The 15,727-nt window shown below is 28.4% G+C and overlaps 1 protein-coding gene across 2 annotated transcripts in view; it reads right to left on the bottom strand.

Annotated features, from left to right (window-relative positions):
* LOC136979074 (protein Wnt-5b-like) overlaps positions 1 to 15,727 on the bottom strand; it is a 224,643-nt gene that overhangs the window by 89,728 nt on the left and 119,188 nt on the right. For both annotated transcript variants that reach the window (XM_067274978.1, XM_067274977.1), the window contains one exon: positions 3,989 to 4,043. The gene's annotated coding sequence lies outside the window, so the exon portion shown is untranslated. The remainder of the gene's footprint in view (positions 1 to 3,988; positions 4,044 to 15,727) is intronic.

Raw genomic sequence — 15,727 nt, 5'->3', positions numbered from 1 at the left:
AAGTTAATATAGAAAATCAGGAGGTTTAATAACAGAAAATAATGAAATCATTATAAAATATAAAAAGTAAGCTTCCATTCTTCAAATATCCATCAAACTATATTTTCGGTTTCCAGGGCCGTCGAAGGGAAACTGGGGATTTTACCCGATCCCGGAGATAAGTTAGGGGCCCTTAGTGATTCCTACCCTATAAAGTAATGTTACTTTTACTAACAAAAAATAAAATATTTTAGATTGCTTCTCTACGTATTTCATTTTCTCAAAAAAAAAAAAAAAAAAAAAAAAAAAAAAAAAAAAAAAAAAAAAGGGGACCGTTGTCCCAAGCTTTCGAAGGTCCTGTTTTTACCTATATTTTTGTTAATGGCAATTATCTGTTCGAATGACCGAGGAGGTTAAAGACAACAAACAGCCTACCACTCACTCTGGAGAATCTAGGGCCGAATCCTGGCAATCGAAATCATAGGAATTTTTATGGGTGCTATGTCGGGTCCCGTCCCTCACTTCCGGCTTCCCCTACTGTAGGGGCCTGGACGAACTCATAACGGCTTTAAAAAAGTTCTTCTTAGTGTCCATAGGGCGGAAAAAGTAAACAAAAGAAGCAATCTAATTACTTTCAAATATAATTTAACAATAAATACATTTCAACATTCAGTTTATTTGCATTCCATTTGTAATTCAGTCTTTTATTATACAATTATTTTATATACTTAACATTCGTAAAAGACGATGAGCAAACTATCTTTATATACATACATACATACATAAGAGATGTATATCTATCGATACGTAATCATATTTCATTATCTTTAATAAACTGACTACTACTTTATACAGTCTGACTTTATTCGAAAATATATTTCTTATATTCGATTTTTCCTTGTCTCTGATTCTATCGTAATCTTCGAATCTAAATAGAATTTTCAATCACATATCGCATCTCATCAGCTTTTCTCCACCTCTACCTTAAATTGTTCGGCTAATGTCATGCATCATTGAAAAAGGAATATAGATTTTGTATATGCCAAATTAATTTTATTTTTAAAAAAATAAAATTAAAACATTGTTTCGGATTTTGTAAGCTCATACGATTCTAAAAGAAGCAAAATTTTACAGCGAAATATAAAAATCGAAGAGATTGAATTTGGCACATTTGTTTAAGCTTTCTTCCAAAGAATCGAATAGTAAAAATGTAAATGATGTAAGAACAGAACTGGCGAATCATAACCGTCAGCACTAAACTCTGAATCTAGTTCAATATGCTCGGCATAACCGAATATGTTCTATTCCCCATTTTAGGAAACGGTTATGTGATAAAATCTATTTTTCCAAAAATAACGTTCTTTCAACTTTACTAGCGATTTTATTACATTTCCTCTATAGAAGAATTTTAATTCTCAACCTTAATTAAATTCTCTTACAGGATTTTCTACAATTTGCTTCAAAAATTTTAGAGTTTTGTTTTTCAAGATGACATATTAACATCAATCCCATTAGAGTTTTACAGCAAACTACATTATAATATATCTGAAAAATTAATTCCACGTTTGTCAAATTTTAATTTGTTGTTTTATGTTGTATATAGACTCCAAATTAAGCAATCTGTATAACCTATTTGATATTCGATAAACTTGTTGTCGTCTATCGACGACATGATTAAAATTAGCATAATATGTAATAGCTTGTTAAATTAATCTTCTAAGATGTGTTTTCACCTAACTTTTTTTATTCAAAATTATTAGTTTTCCCCATTCTGTATTCAAGAGCGTACGAGGACACCGGATAGGAAGGTACAGGGGGCTTGACTTTCCCGAAACTTTTCACAAATAAAAACGCGAGTAACTTACCAATTTTTAATTTGATATCGCTGACAATTTGTTAATTTCTTTGCCTTTTCTGTCTTTTTTTTTTTTTTTGTCGAATTTGGGAAGGCAATTGCACCCCCGTTCTCCCGGCTCGTATACGCATGCAATATACTTTTCTCGAGACATTTACCTGAATTTATTTTTATTATTTAAGTGCAGATACAATTGAATTTCGATAAGAATTTTACAGCTTAATATTGAATAAATTATATTTTACGAAGAATGCTAAAGACATGGTACCATATTTTTCAGCTTATTTCTAATGATATGCTGCAAAATAACGGATTCTTCTACCAATATCGCCGTCTCACTTCAATTAAATCGAAAAAGAAATAAGTTTTAAATTAGAATTTTAGAAAAATAAATCATCCTTTTCAGTAATTCTCAGTTTTTTTTCCTTGTTTTAGTAGTTTTCTGTTAGGGATTTTTTAATTACAAAAATCGATTCAACCTGTAGGGCCTAATTTTCAATACAGTCATAACTCGAATACATCAATAAATTAAAAACAGCCACGTTCTATCTACTCGAATCGATGATTTATTTATTTCTGTGATTCTCAAATTATTAATATTTCCTAATTATTGGACTCATTATTATTCACTATCTTAGTGAAGTATTTTTATCATTTTGTTATAGTTATAGAATTAAATAATAAAAACACTAATTATACCTGGGAATAGCCTTTTAATAATAGTGATCTACGTGATTGTAAGAATTGGAAAAGTTATAATTTTCTATAATAACAGTCATATTAGTGCTAAGAGCCTAGAGCAATGTAGATTTTTTAGTACTTCTGATATTTGTTTTATTATACGTTATAAAGTTTACATTGTCACTTTTATACTTATTAAATAAACTAAAAAATGCAAATGTTTAAAAAATTACTTAATATTTACATGCAGATGCAGGGGGGAATAATTAACTTACTCTCGAGTATATGTAGGTCCTATTCATTACAAAATTAATATCCACTTCAATTTTGAAAAAAAATTATCAGTGATTTAAATATAGGGTGATCGTGATTAAAGTATATTCAACGTTGTCTAGAGAGATATTTAGCGGTCCAAATGCAACCAAATATGGTATGGAGACATTTCAGGGCATGCGGGAGATATTTCCGTAAAAAATATAATTAGTACCAATACTCGCAACTGTGGCACTTTTGGCGCTGTAAGAAACGAAATAGCAGTTTCATTTGTGAGGCACTTGCAAAGTGTGGTTTATAGAAGGCATGCTGCAAATTTGGCAGCTTTGAAAGACTGCTACATTGCATCACAGAGGATCAATTTCACACACTGCACACACTGTACTCCGCCTTAAAGTTTTGCATCTTCAGAATGGGGATCACATTTCCTGTATAGGATAAGTGTCATGTAGAAATAAAATGTTTGTTGCTTGCAGTGCCAAAACTGCCATAATAGCAAGTTTTGATGGTATATTTTTATGGAAATGTTCTGAAATGTCACTATACCAGATTTAGTTGCGTTTGAACTGCTAAATATCTTTTTAGACAGCGTTGAATACGTGTACTTTACGATCACCCGGTGTAAGTTTTTAAAAAAAATCTTCAAATTTGTAGTTGATAATTTAATTTTTATTCGTATAAATGTCACCTTAATACTGATTAGAGTCTAAATTTTAAGTTCGACATTACATGAAACATTCTATTTGATCAACTGATTCTCTTCTTTCAAATAAAATCTCTGTTTATTTATTTATTTTTTTAAATTCAAAATATAATATTGATATTAACATAAACAGCAATGAATATTTATTATATTTTAGTAAATAAGACAATTCTAATTAAAAATCCGTTTGCATTAAATAATGGACGAATTTAAATAGTCTGGTAGATTTTACAAAAGTCTGGAGGCTATTTAAAAGTATTGACGGGAAAAAAAGAAGACAACATTCGAAATTGAACAAAGCCGGTGATTAAAATTATTAATTATAAGTTATTATTTGATGAAAGATCAAATATTAAAGGCTTTCGCCATCATCTATTCACATGCTTTGTAAAATATTTAAGAATGAGTACCCGGCCACTCACTATTAACACGATTTCTCCGCCTTAGAATAATTTTAGCGTTTTATGTCTACACCTTTAAACTGCAGACGAACTTACCTATTTTGTAACTTGTCCTTGGGGACTTTTCCAGCTTCGATATACTCTTATAAATCTGAAACAGAATATTATTCATTCAAAAACATTATCAATATTATAAATATACATATTAATTAATAACTTATTTAAGTTATTTAGATTTCATTTCATAATTAATTCTGATTTGAAAGTTTCAAGATTCTATTTTATAATAAATAAAATTTATTGAATTAATAACCGTAGCTCAGTTTAAAGAGATATAAAAATAGAGAAAAATCATTTAAATTTATCTTTATTTGATTTGCGTGCGAATTATAATTATATATTTAGAATAATTGTTTCGCTCATAATCAAAATATAAGTTTACAGTTGCTATAGTAAACGTTTGTGTCCAATATTTAAGCTCAAACAATTGTGATCCAGGGATTACATTAATATTTTATATCACAGTTTTTCAAATTGAGACTCAGGAGCAACCATTTTAAGACACAAATTCTATTCATAACAATGTGTTTGAACACATTGTTATGAATAGACGTTCACACTAAATCAAATTAATTGTTTATTAGATTATTTTGTATAGGCTTAATTCAGAAATAATTATGGTGAATATTCGAATACTTTAAAGTAAGAGTATACTAATTATTGAATGTATTAATTTCATATTGTATTTTAATATCATACAGTTATAATAACTTTTCTGCATTAGCATATTTATTCATAGAGAAGAAAGAATAAAGCTAATGTTTGCCAAATCGGCTGGGTAGTTATTTGGAAGCCAGCCCCACTTATGTCCGCCCGTGGACTGTTTGTTGTCAATTTTGTTCGCATTGTCTAACCGCGAATAATGGCCTATTGCACGTATCGCACCGCACGGCTATTTACTTAATCGCTACTTGAAATAGCCTACTTTTGCTGTCGCTAACTCGAACAGGAAACGTTTATTGTGTGCTCGGAAGCGTAAAGTGAAGGTAAGAGCGACAGTTAACGCCCACATGCGACTCCTGGAACATTTTTTAACGCAGAATAATTTAGAGTATAGAAGCGCTCCAACAAAATTGTTCGATATTAAAGAAAGGAATATGTAAATTTTTTCGAAAGAATACCAAAGAAATCTTATTGTAAAATGTATGAAAGGGATATTGAGAAAATGGATTTCGTGTTAAAGATACGAGATTGATGTTTTTAGATATAATAAATGGTTACGTTTCGAAAGATAACAACGTAAACAGCACGAATCGAATGTTTTAAATATATATTAAATAAACAGATGGTAAGAATATTGTAGTCTGTCTTGTCCATGAATATCCGGGAATTATGGAAAAGCATAGATTTAAAGTGCAGTTGTGTGTGTTGTCCCGTGTCCAACTAATAGCAATCTGTAATTACAGTCTAATTAGGGATATCGGTACTCGGCCGATACTGTGGACCGTTCCGCTACTACGGCCGACAATGCTTGCTCTGCCACACCCCCATTATTAGCTTCGGTAGCAGGTAAATAGTTGCACGCCAGAGCCGTTCCGAGGGACACGCTGAGTTAACACAATGCCACACTTCACCTAATGGTTCTGGGAGTGAGAACTGATACTTGCGCAACTAAAGCTAAGAATATGTTTTGTAAGGGTCTCGATATAAATTGCCCACCCTCTTTAAGGCGTTCTTTCCTATGGCTCTTCTATACTGAACTTCAATCTGATAATAATTTAAAGCTTGTTCGCTGTATAAATAATATACATTTTAAATTTTAAATAAGCTTATAATTTGAACAATTTTATAAATAAAAATTACATTTAATTTTATCATCATTAATTAATTAATGATTTTTAAATCACAGATGTCGTCTTCTATACATTCTGTCAAAATCCCAAAATATTCATTTAAATTACGTTTTGATGGAAATAAATTTTAGAAACAGACAACCTGAAGACAAAAAATAAATAAAAAAATAAGATATTGTTTGTCTAGAAAATCGATTTAGAAAAGTCGACACTTAATCCGATTCGGATTAATTAGACGACGACCAAAAAATCCTGTGAAAGAGTAAAGGCACCTTTCAATGCTTTCATATCCAGAAAACAACGAAGGATATTGATAATAGGGTTAGTCTTTCATCAAATAAAGCTTAATTTCATTATCGTTTCTCCTATAAAAGTTTGTTGAATACCTAGAATTAATTCAAATTAAATTTTGGTTTTCGTAATTTTAAAGTCATGTTTAATCAAAAATGTATCGTTATATCGTAAAATCGAGAAAAAGGATTAAACTTCATAAATAAATAAATAATATACCTATAAAGCAGTAATATTCATTCGGTGAAAGAAGATTTAAATATTCTTTTTTATTGGTGATTTCATTTAAAACTATTCTTTCTATTCCAGAAGGAAAAAAAATTGAAAATCCTTTTACAGTATAAATTCATACGAAACGTATCGGATGAACGAAGTTATTGACAAGCCAATTTTTACATATGGGGGATCAAAATCCGTCAACACGAGTTTTCTTACAGAATGTAGTCTCATGAGTGCGTTGCAGGATTCTGTTGTTCCATTGGTTGTGAAATTTTTTGCAATTGTATCCACAGATAAAAACAAATATGAATAAAAATATTTTTGAGCATAGCGTGAGGAGCAATCTGATGTTTTCTAACAGATTCAAAAAAAATTTTTACATTCTCCGTTCATATTCCATTAAAAATTTGAAGATTTTTGTATCCATCTCCACAAACCTGTTTCTAATCTCATTTCACTGTCTGAAGCTTATCCATGACTATGAATTACTTAACATGCACGTTCTTCTTTATACTTGTTTATTTTATTTGGTTATATTTTGTATTCAGAAAATTAAATAAATTTAAAATATAAACCTCTTAAAATTTTTAAGATACTATTAACCTCTGTCTTGTAAATATTTAAGTTTGCAGCAATCATCTAGCTCATAAGTTAGTTTCATTTTTATTTTAACTCTTCTTTTGTCTAGAACTTTTTTCTTTTAAAGTTTGTCTAGAAAGCAATTTATTTCTTTAATAGCGCTCGAAATGATCCATAACTTCTAGTTTTAAAAGGTGAATATTCTCTAACTTTACGAAATTGCTGAATGTTTAGAAATTGGATTATAATAAATGCTCCATTTTAAAGATATTCTAAAGAAATTAGATCGAAGAGTATATAATAATTAATGCAAATTATGTGCTAACAAAGCTCTAGTTCTCAGCTATGAATTTCGATTTTGTTACAGAATAAGACATGTTGACTAAGTAAACACTTTTACTATGCCATCTTCCGGTATTGGCTCCCCTATATAATAGTAAATATGCAAGAAAATAAAATGTAGATGATCCAATAAACCTATTTTTTATTCATAAAATCTATAAAGAATAAAAGGATTAGAAGGAAGTTTACGTAAGTATTTAAATTTTATTAATCAACAATTCGGCTCATAATATATTATTAGTTTCGTTTAAACTTATCAATTAATATAAATTTAATATCATAATAAGCTCATTTATATTTATAAGTCTTATTCATTCATGTTTGATAGAAATTTTTTATTCGAAAGAGATGCTCTCATTCGATTAAAATTAGTAATTTATTTGTCGATTTTAAACGGTGAAAATTAAATTGTTATTAAAAATTTTTAGAAGGAGATAAGTTTTTTGCCTCTTCAATCTGAAAAATTCATTATTTTGTTTTTATTTCAATAGAGAATCACAGATAAATGACTTATAATATCACAATGGATATGGTTCAGCAGTAACTTCGACTGAAAGAGATGGTCGGCTAATTCCAGAACTATCTCAATGTTAATCGATCGAAGAGTCCTTGAATTTAGCCATAAGAAATCCGTATGGTGCGCAATAGTTATTATATGCATTCGTGCATTCTACAGCGAACCAAAGACCTTTTCAAATTTGCATTAAACTCCAATTTTAAAAAATTGAAAAAAAGTAAAAGGCGGTCGTTAAGCATTGCCATGACTGATTTATCTTAGGCGGGACAGCTTTATGCGAAATACTTCAAAAAAGACTGAAAGAGAGTTCCACTTCGAATACTAGACTTGATTCAAAGTTTTTCAACTAAACTTCGGCTAATTTCTAACTTGGTCACTAACAAAAATCTATTATCTCAGCCTGATCTTTGAAAGAACAAACACGCAATTTTTTTTTCTTTCAGACTTTCTATTATTAATTTAAAAAATAATAATACTATTAAATTTTGAAGCATTAAAAATTATTTTTAAAATATCGATTAAATGTTTTTTTTTTTTCAAAAATAATAAATTAGCTTTAGTTCGTCATCGATTAAAATTATTTTATCATCAAATTTTTAAATATAAATGATGCTCTACATTAAAGAAAGAATATTCGTATATATTTAGATCAAATTAGCATATTTAATACGATAAACTCAATTTAAATTTGTATTTTAATCATATAAAATCAATTAAAATGAATATTGGTCATTAAAAAAATGATTTTTAAGATATAAATTGCCATTAAAAATACTTAGAACTTAGAAGTAAAATTTTAAAAAGTCATTTTTTTAGTTACATCTCAGGCTATAGATCAATAAGCTGATTGTCATTGTGCACTTAAAGAAAACTTTTAAAAATCAAATGTAATATCATGTAAGTGAATACAGTTAATTTCAAGTAAGAAACATCGTATCTTCCAATTCCATTACTGTTTATTTCTAAGTCGAGAGATCAAGTGGAATTGACAGTCGACTTCATATCAATCAATGTTTGATGATGTTTTTAAGCTATGGAATGTACCCGCATCACAATTATAAATAAGTCATCCTGTGTCTCTAATGGCTAATGCTTGGGCTTAGGGCTCGGAATATTGATCCGAGATTAGATATTAGGAAAAGCACTCGGGATCAAGAAAAAACTTTTTATATAGTTGTATAAATTCATTGTAGTTACGATAAATCTACCTTCCTTTCTATCAGTGCAGATTTAAATTAATAAGGAAGTAAATCTAACTGCTTAGAGCTTCGTATTTTCAACAAAAAAAGAGAAGCTCTTACATAAAGATAATTGAAAGGGCTAGAACATCGAATATATATTATATTATATTATATTAAAATGTTATCAGTTTATAACAGATAATTATTAACAGTTTCTACGTTCTGGGAATTAGTCATTTATTTGGTTTGTAATTGGAATTTGAAAAAAATCATCAAAATTGTAAAAAGTATGAATTTAGACTTGTCGTTTAGTTAATCAAATATATAAAAATATTATACAGTAAAACCTGTCCAAAACGGAACCTGAATAATACGGAAACCTGCCTAAAAGAAAAAAGCATTCGGTATGGTGCGATTCCGGTTTACACAGGTTTATTGTATTATAATTGTATTATAATTTTGTTATCATTTTTTAAATTCTTTAAAATTCTACTGATTCTACTTGAAAGTTTTTCATTTGTTTATTGGAAAAGTGGAAATTTTATCCAAAACAATAAGTTAAAAATAAACATGCTATTCGTAAAAAGTGAGCTAGAAATTCTCGAGTATACAATTGTTTAATAAAAAATATTTATAAGAATAAGAAAAATATTAGTAAGAACATAACTTTTTTTGTCTTGTGAATAGGATTAGTGTTTTTGAAATAAAATTGTAAGCATAAATAGGTTAAAGAAAAAATTGGCTATTTTCGTTAGTTCAATGAAAATATTCCTACTTAGTAAATAATAGTTGAGAGATTCAATTGAACAGAAGCAGTTTCTTCTTAAATCCAGAAAAGAAATGTATCGAGTAGTAGTTTTACAATTTCAGATGAGGTACTTTTCTGAAGCATTTTCGGTCGTATACATGCAAGGTCGTATTTACTTTCTTAGATGACCTCAACATGTATTACATAAAGTTCCGTTGTTAATTTAATTCTGTCGACGGTACAGAGCGACACATTAATAAGAGGATATAAGCCCGAAGGCTACCAGAGATAAAAACCGAGAATTTCGCAAGAGTAACCAGATGGAATTTCCATAAGGACAAGAAAGAGCCGCTGAATCAACATGGCCACATTATTTGTTCTCCTACCTTAATCTAATTACGTTAAAGTATTATTACAGACAGTTGTGTTATTATGTGATAACTAGCGTCAACGATGCCTTGGGCATTTTTACCTTCTTTATACATGCCAGGTAAACATTGACATAGCCTCCCTATAAATACCTTCCTATTGTATTCGGAGGCGAACGATAATGCGGAAGCGCGCACCTTGCAGATTTCTCTGAAAGACGTTGTAATGAGAAAAGCACCAAACTGGATAACTTAACCGTCGAAATAATCTCGCAAGTCTGTTTACACAGTTCGGTCGAAAGGAAAGGAAGATTGTGCAACCTCACTCTACTCTCCTTAACGCGAATAGAAAATGCATGGAGTCAATTGCTTCGGATCTGCGCAGCCAGCTTTCAATTTTTCCTTCACGCTTTGGCCTTCTTACATCAAAGATTAATTAACTATTTCTTCTTCTCTACTCTACTTTTCATTGTCTCTTGATAATTCTACTCGAATAACATAATTAGATCAACTGATATAAATTCTCTGCTCAAATCATATGCTGCCAACTTCCTATTTAGATATCTTCCAGATTAAATTTATATTTAAATCACTTATTCGGTTAAGGCCGAGTTATTTATAATAATTAATTTTCTACGATACAATAAAGATATCAACGACAAGATTACGACGGGACGTTTGCTGAAGCGTAAAAATATAAATTTCATTTCATTCGTAAGAAATTTTACAAAGTTGCTTGTAAAATCAAAACCTTTTGAATCATTTTTTTAAACTTGAATTATTCTTATTATCGCATTTATTCCAATGAAAGATTTTAAATTCTTTCAACTTTATGCTGATCATTTTCAAACAGTTAACTAATAACGTAAATGACCTTACAGATAAATTAGAGTTTTTCTACAAGAAGTATACGTGCAGTAATAATTAATGAATTAACGCTGAGATGTTTGCCATAAATATAAGTAATATAGTTTAGAACATACAACATGTCTTACAAAGGAAGATCCTGTAACAAACAGTAAAACTAACAATTCATACTGCTTACAATTCCACGTGTAAAACCTAATAATCCAGTCAAAAAATTTGTTTTAATTGAACAAACATCTCTGTAAAATAAAATTATGTAAAAATCCCTTAAAGAATAAGAATTTTTACATAAAATCTATAAGAATAATTATTTATTAATTTAATAAAATTGACAGGTTTTCTTAAAATATTTGTAATAAAAATTAGTGTCAGAAGGGTATTTTATCAAGAAAATTTAGTTTTTAACAAGAAATTAATATATATAAACTATATATATAAATGAAAAGTTCTTGATTTAATCGATCATTCTTAGAATGGTTAATACCTAAGAATGATTGATTAAATCAAGAACTTTTCATTTATGTATACATGAAACATCATCTGTATTCTAAATATGACGAAAGAACATTTCAATTTTGAGCAATAATTGTCAGTAATTAATGCATGGAAGTTATATTAAGCGGACATTTGTTAAAGTCAATTTTGATGAATTATTCGTGATTTGACTAGAAAGGTGTTAATGACATCCAGGAAATTTTATCGGACAATGATTTCTCTTTAAAAATTCGCGACATGAAATGCGGAATTAGATAACTCTAATCACTCGATAGCCCGAAGCTTACAAATATTGCCAATTAATTCGTTTATTTGGGAAGTTTACAGCTTACTTAAGAGGCTTAAATATGTAGGCCTACGTAATTTTAATTTAAAAACTATAAATTCTTTTTTTAAAAATGCTAATTTATTATTTAACCAAAATTCGATTAATCATGTTTATCAAAATTACACTTAAACAGTGTAAAATAATCGAATAAATAATAATAATTATTAATGAAATTTATTAATATAAATTTATATAAATTTTTTTTCAAAACTTTAATTTATAAGCGATTTTTAAATTTTTAAGCTTTATTAAAAATACATTTTTTATGAACTTAGTCCTATTAAAATATTTCTTCTGTCCAGCTTTTTAATGACAGAGAGTATTAAAAACACTCTATGAAGCCGGAATATTAATCTTAGAAAAACCGATTATTGAAGAATTTTTAATTGGATTAAACTTCCGAATATATAATTTATTTAAAATACGATTAATGATTTTTTAAGACTACATACAATCTTCGAAACTAAACCAGGTGCAACGTGTTAAAGTCGCGAAGAGCAGGAGGAAAAATTAAAAACGACGTGATCGTAAGTTTTAAAAGAATTCACATAAAAACGACTGTTTTAATATTTTTTATTTAATAACATCAAAATTAATAAAGGTATAAATAATTCCTATATACTAGATATAATTAAAAGTTTCCTGTTTTATACTTATTTAAAGGAAAAAAAAACAATGTCACCGTTCTTAATCATAGAACTGTTTTCTTTTTTTTTTATTTGGACGATGTACAAAAAAGTTATCAGCCATAACAAATCGAAATAGCTCTTTTCTATAAAGGAAAAAAAGAAAAAAATTCGGAGAAAATACAAAAATCAGCACCATGCAGAGTGAAGTACAGCCACGTGCAACTACCGAGTCAGTTTCCAGTACCAGCATACCAGAAAGAGAAGAGATATAAGAAGAAAGGAACAGGCCGAAGTTTTTCCTGGCGCTGACAGCCTGTTCTGGCATGCTTTACTACACAAGGCTCGATGCGGGCAACCAATCGATCCCTCGCCTAATGACCTGCTCGTCACGTGATCTGTAGTTTCAATTACTGATGACGTCACTAAAAGTATTCCATCTTATCCGTGCTTATAGAAGAATATTAGAATACAACTCAAACTTTTATAATTTTAAATATAGGCAAATTTAAGAATCGATTTAACGTAGTTTCTTTAAAACCAAAAAATAAGACGACGACTCCATTTTATTTCTAATCAGACTAATGTTAAAATTATTTCTATAATTATACGTAAAGCTGTGTTGTGTTCTATTTCAATTCTTTACTCGTGTAATTAACTTTAGAAAATTTTAACAATTTAATACTTCGTTAATTTCTAAAGTAAATTTATAATAATTCTCTGTAATGTTGAATTATACAGAAACTGAAGACATGTAAAAATCATCCTTTAATTTAATATCTAACTTAATTTTTCATAAAATTTAAGATAAAATTAAAGTCTGTGGATCATCCAGTTTATTATAATTGATAGATATTTTAGAAGCAATGAAGTATCATTAGTTTAAACAATAAGTTTAATAAATTTAAATTAATATGCAAAAAAAAGAAAAAAAATCTCCACGTTACAAGAGGGAAAATTAGAACTTTCAGAGCAGAATTAGTAAAAAATAAAATAAAATAAATGTATAAAAGACTATATTTAGAAACTGTGTAGTTCTAATGTAATTACCTGTAGTTATGCAGATTATAATAATAAAGTTCCACAATGGTTTATTTTTAGCTTAGTGCTTATAAAATTAAATATAAGCTATTATAGTTAAAGTGTAAAAACTTAATTACACGAGTTATATATTAAATTATATTATAATAATATAGACTTGTAAGTAATTCATGTTTTTGTTACGAAGTGACAACTTTTTTTATAAATAAAAAAAACGTGATATAATGAAAATAGGTTCAAAGGCTATTGTCTCTGAAGCTATTTTCAAAACGAATAAAAAATAAAATAAAGAAGTTAAAAAATAAACTTAAATATTTCTTTTTTTTAATATTATAATTACGTATACAATTATTATTTATGTATTATCGAAATTTATCAATAGATTTAAAAAATTATCAATTTATTAATAATTTCTTAATTTAGATAGAAAGTCATCCTAATTGTTTAAATAATTTATTAAATATTAATAATAAAAAATTAAAATATTAACATATATAAATTATAATAATATTACAAAAACAAACGTATATTTTTCTACGAAGTTAAAAAATGAATAATTAACATAAAACCCGAAATTAAATTTTAGTAATATTTCTTTATGACGTAAAGGTCTACGAGAGAAAAATAGTATATATTTAGTCGCAGAAAACATACAGCCAAATGTTTTTTCATTATATTTTAAACAGTTTAAAAAATACGCAAAAATTTCCTTTAAAATCATATATTTTTATTTAATATATATATATATATATAAAGTTGTGTGAGTGAAACAGTATCAGCAGGACAACATAATTTATTATGAAACGTTGATTTTTCTTTGATGATTTTCACCAACGTATCACGCTTCAAGTGACGTTTTTAACGGAAATTTGTTGTGGGGGAAAAATTATGGCACTTTTTCACGAAGAAAATTAAAATATAAGCATTCTTTTTATTCAAAATTCATTCAAATGTAATATATGTCCGCGTATTCAGCCGAGTTCGTAGCTAATATTAATAACTATAGTATATTTTTTTTATAATTATATAACAAAATAAAATTTTTCCATATTTACTCGAAATTATTTTGATCTTATCAATACTATTTGAAGATTATTATCGTAATTTCAATCCATTATCACCAATAAAAACATTAAAATGAGAACATCGACTAATCTGATTATGGTAATTTTATAAAGTGCAGAAGTATAGAACCTAACGATAGCGCTGTTTGTTTTTTATTATTATTTTTCCTAAATTTTGTTATGCTGGAAATATAAAGGTGTATCAGAATTCATCTGATCGATTACGGATGTAGTTTATTGCCTGTTTACCCGAAAGCTGTAAATCTGAATGTTTTTGTTTAATACTTTAAAACTTCTCTAAACCGTGGTAAATATTGTAATTAAAATAAAGTCAATTTGTAATAATTATCTTCGTTTATTTCATTAAAATTTATCTCTCATTATAATCAAGGTACTAGCCAATGGAATGAGAATTTGGCATCGTATAAATTACATTTTCTAAACAGACCTATATCTACATTTTTTAACGATGCATAAAAGTGACATAAACTTTTTATTATTTTATAAAGCCAAGCGATAAGATTAAATATATTCTCAAGTATCTTTTTATTATAGAAATTTGTGTTTCTTTAATCCATTATCGGATGAAAAGAATGAGAAAAAGACTGTTCGGTAGAATGGTGCGTATCCGACTCACCTGAACAGTCTTTCTAGTTCGTTTTCAATCAATTCAGAAATAAACCAGGAGGCAATTGAAGAAGAAATGACACAGTCGTTTAGCATGTGAAACAAAGAAAAACGGAAAGAATGAAAAATAGTAATCGATATTCGGATATTAAAGAGGATACGTGACTAGGACTCCGTATCCGAGAGACTATAAGATCATACGAGGAAACTCGGTCACGTCAATTGCAGCGTTGCCAAGGGTTACATGTGCCCATGTGCCCAAGACACGGAGGGGAAAACAAACAAGATAACCCGCTCCCCTCTTCCGGGCAATGCAAACACGGCAATGCCAGGACCACCTGGTGTCCCATATTTGCATATTTGTGTCGGATGCTGATGGTGATTGGTAGATAGATTGAAGGTTGTTTGTATGCCAGGTTTCCATTGCCGAACTTTATTTTCAATCGTTCCCTGTTTTTCTTTAAAGGATACGCTAAAAGCATTTTAAGCAATAACAAGAATTTATTTATTTGACCAAAGCATGTTTTTTTTTTATATTTAAGATGATATAAATACAATTGCCGGAGCCGAAGTCGTATTAAATATTTTTCTACGGCGTATTCGAGAATTCTAAAATGAAATAGTTATGTTATTTTCATCTTGCTTAAAAATACATCTAATTAATTTCTCGTGTAATTACAAAAATTTAA

Source organism: Centruroides vittatus, unplaced genomic scaffold, assembly GCF_030686945.1.
Source record: "Centruroides vittatus isolate TY-2023 unplaced genomic scaffold, ASM3068694v2 contig_577, whole genome shotgun sequence".
Lineage (NCBI taxonomy): Eukaryota > Metazoa > Arthropoda > Arachnida > Scorpiones > Buthidae > Centruroides > Centruroides vittatus.
Note: the sequence above shows the minus strand (reverse complement) of the source record. Positions and strands in the feature narration are given on the sequence as shown.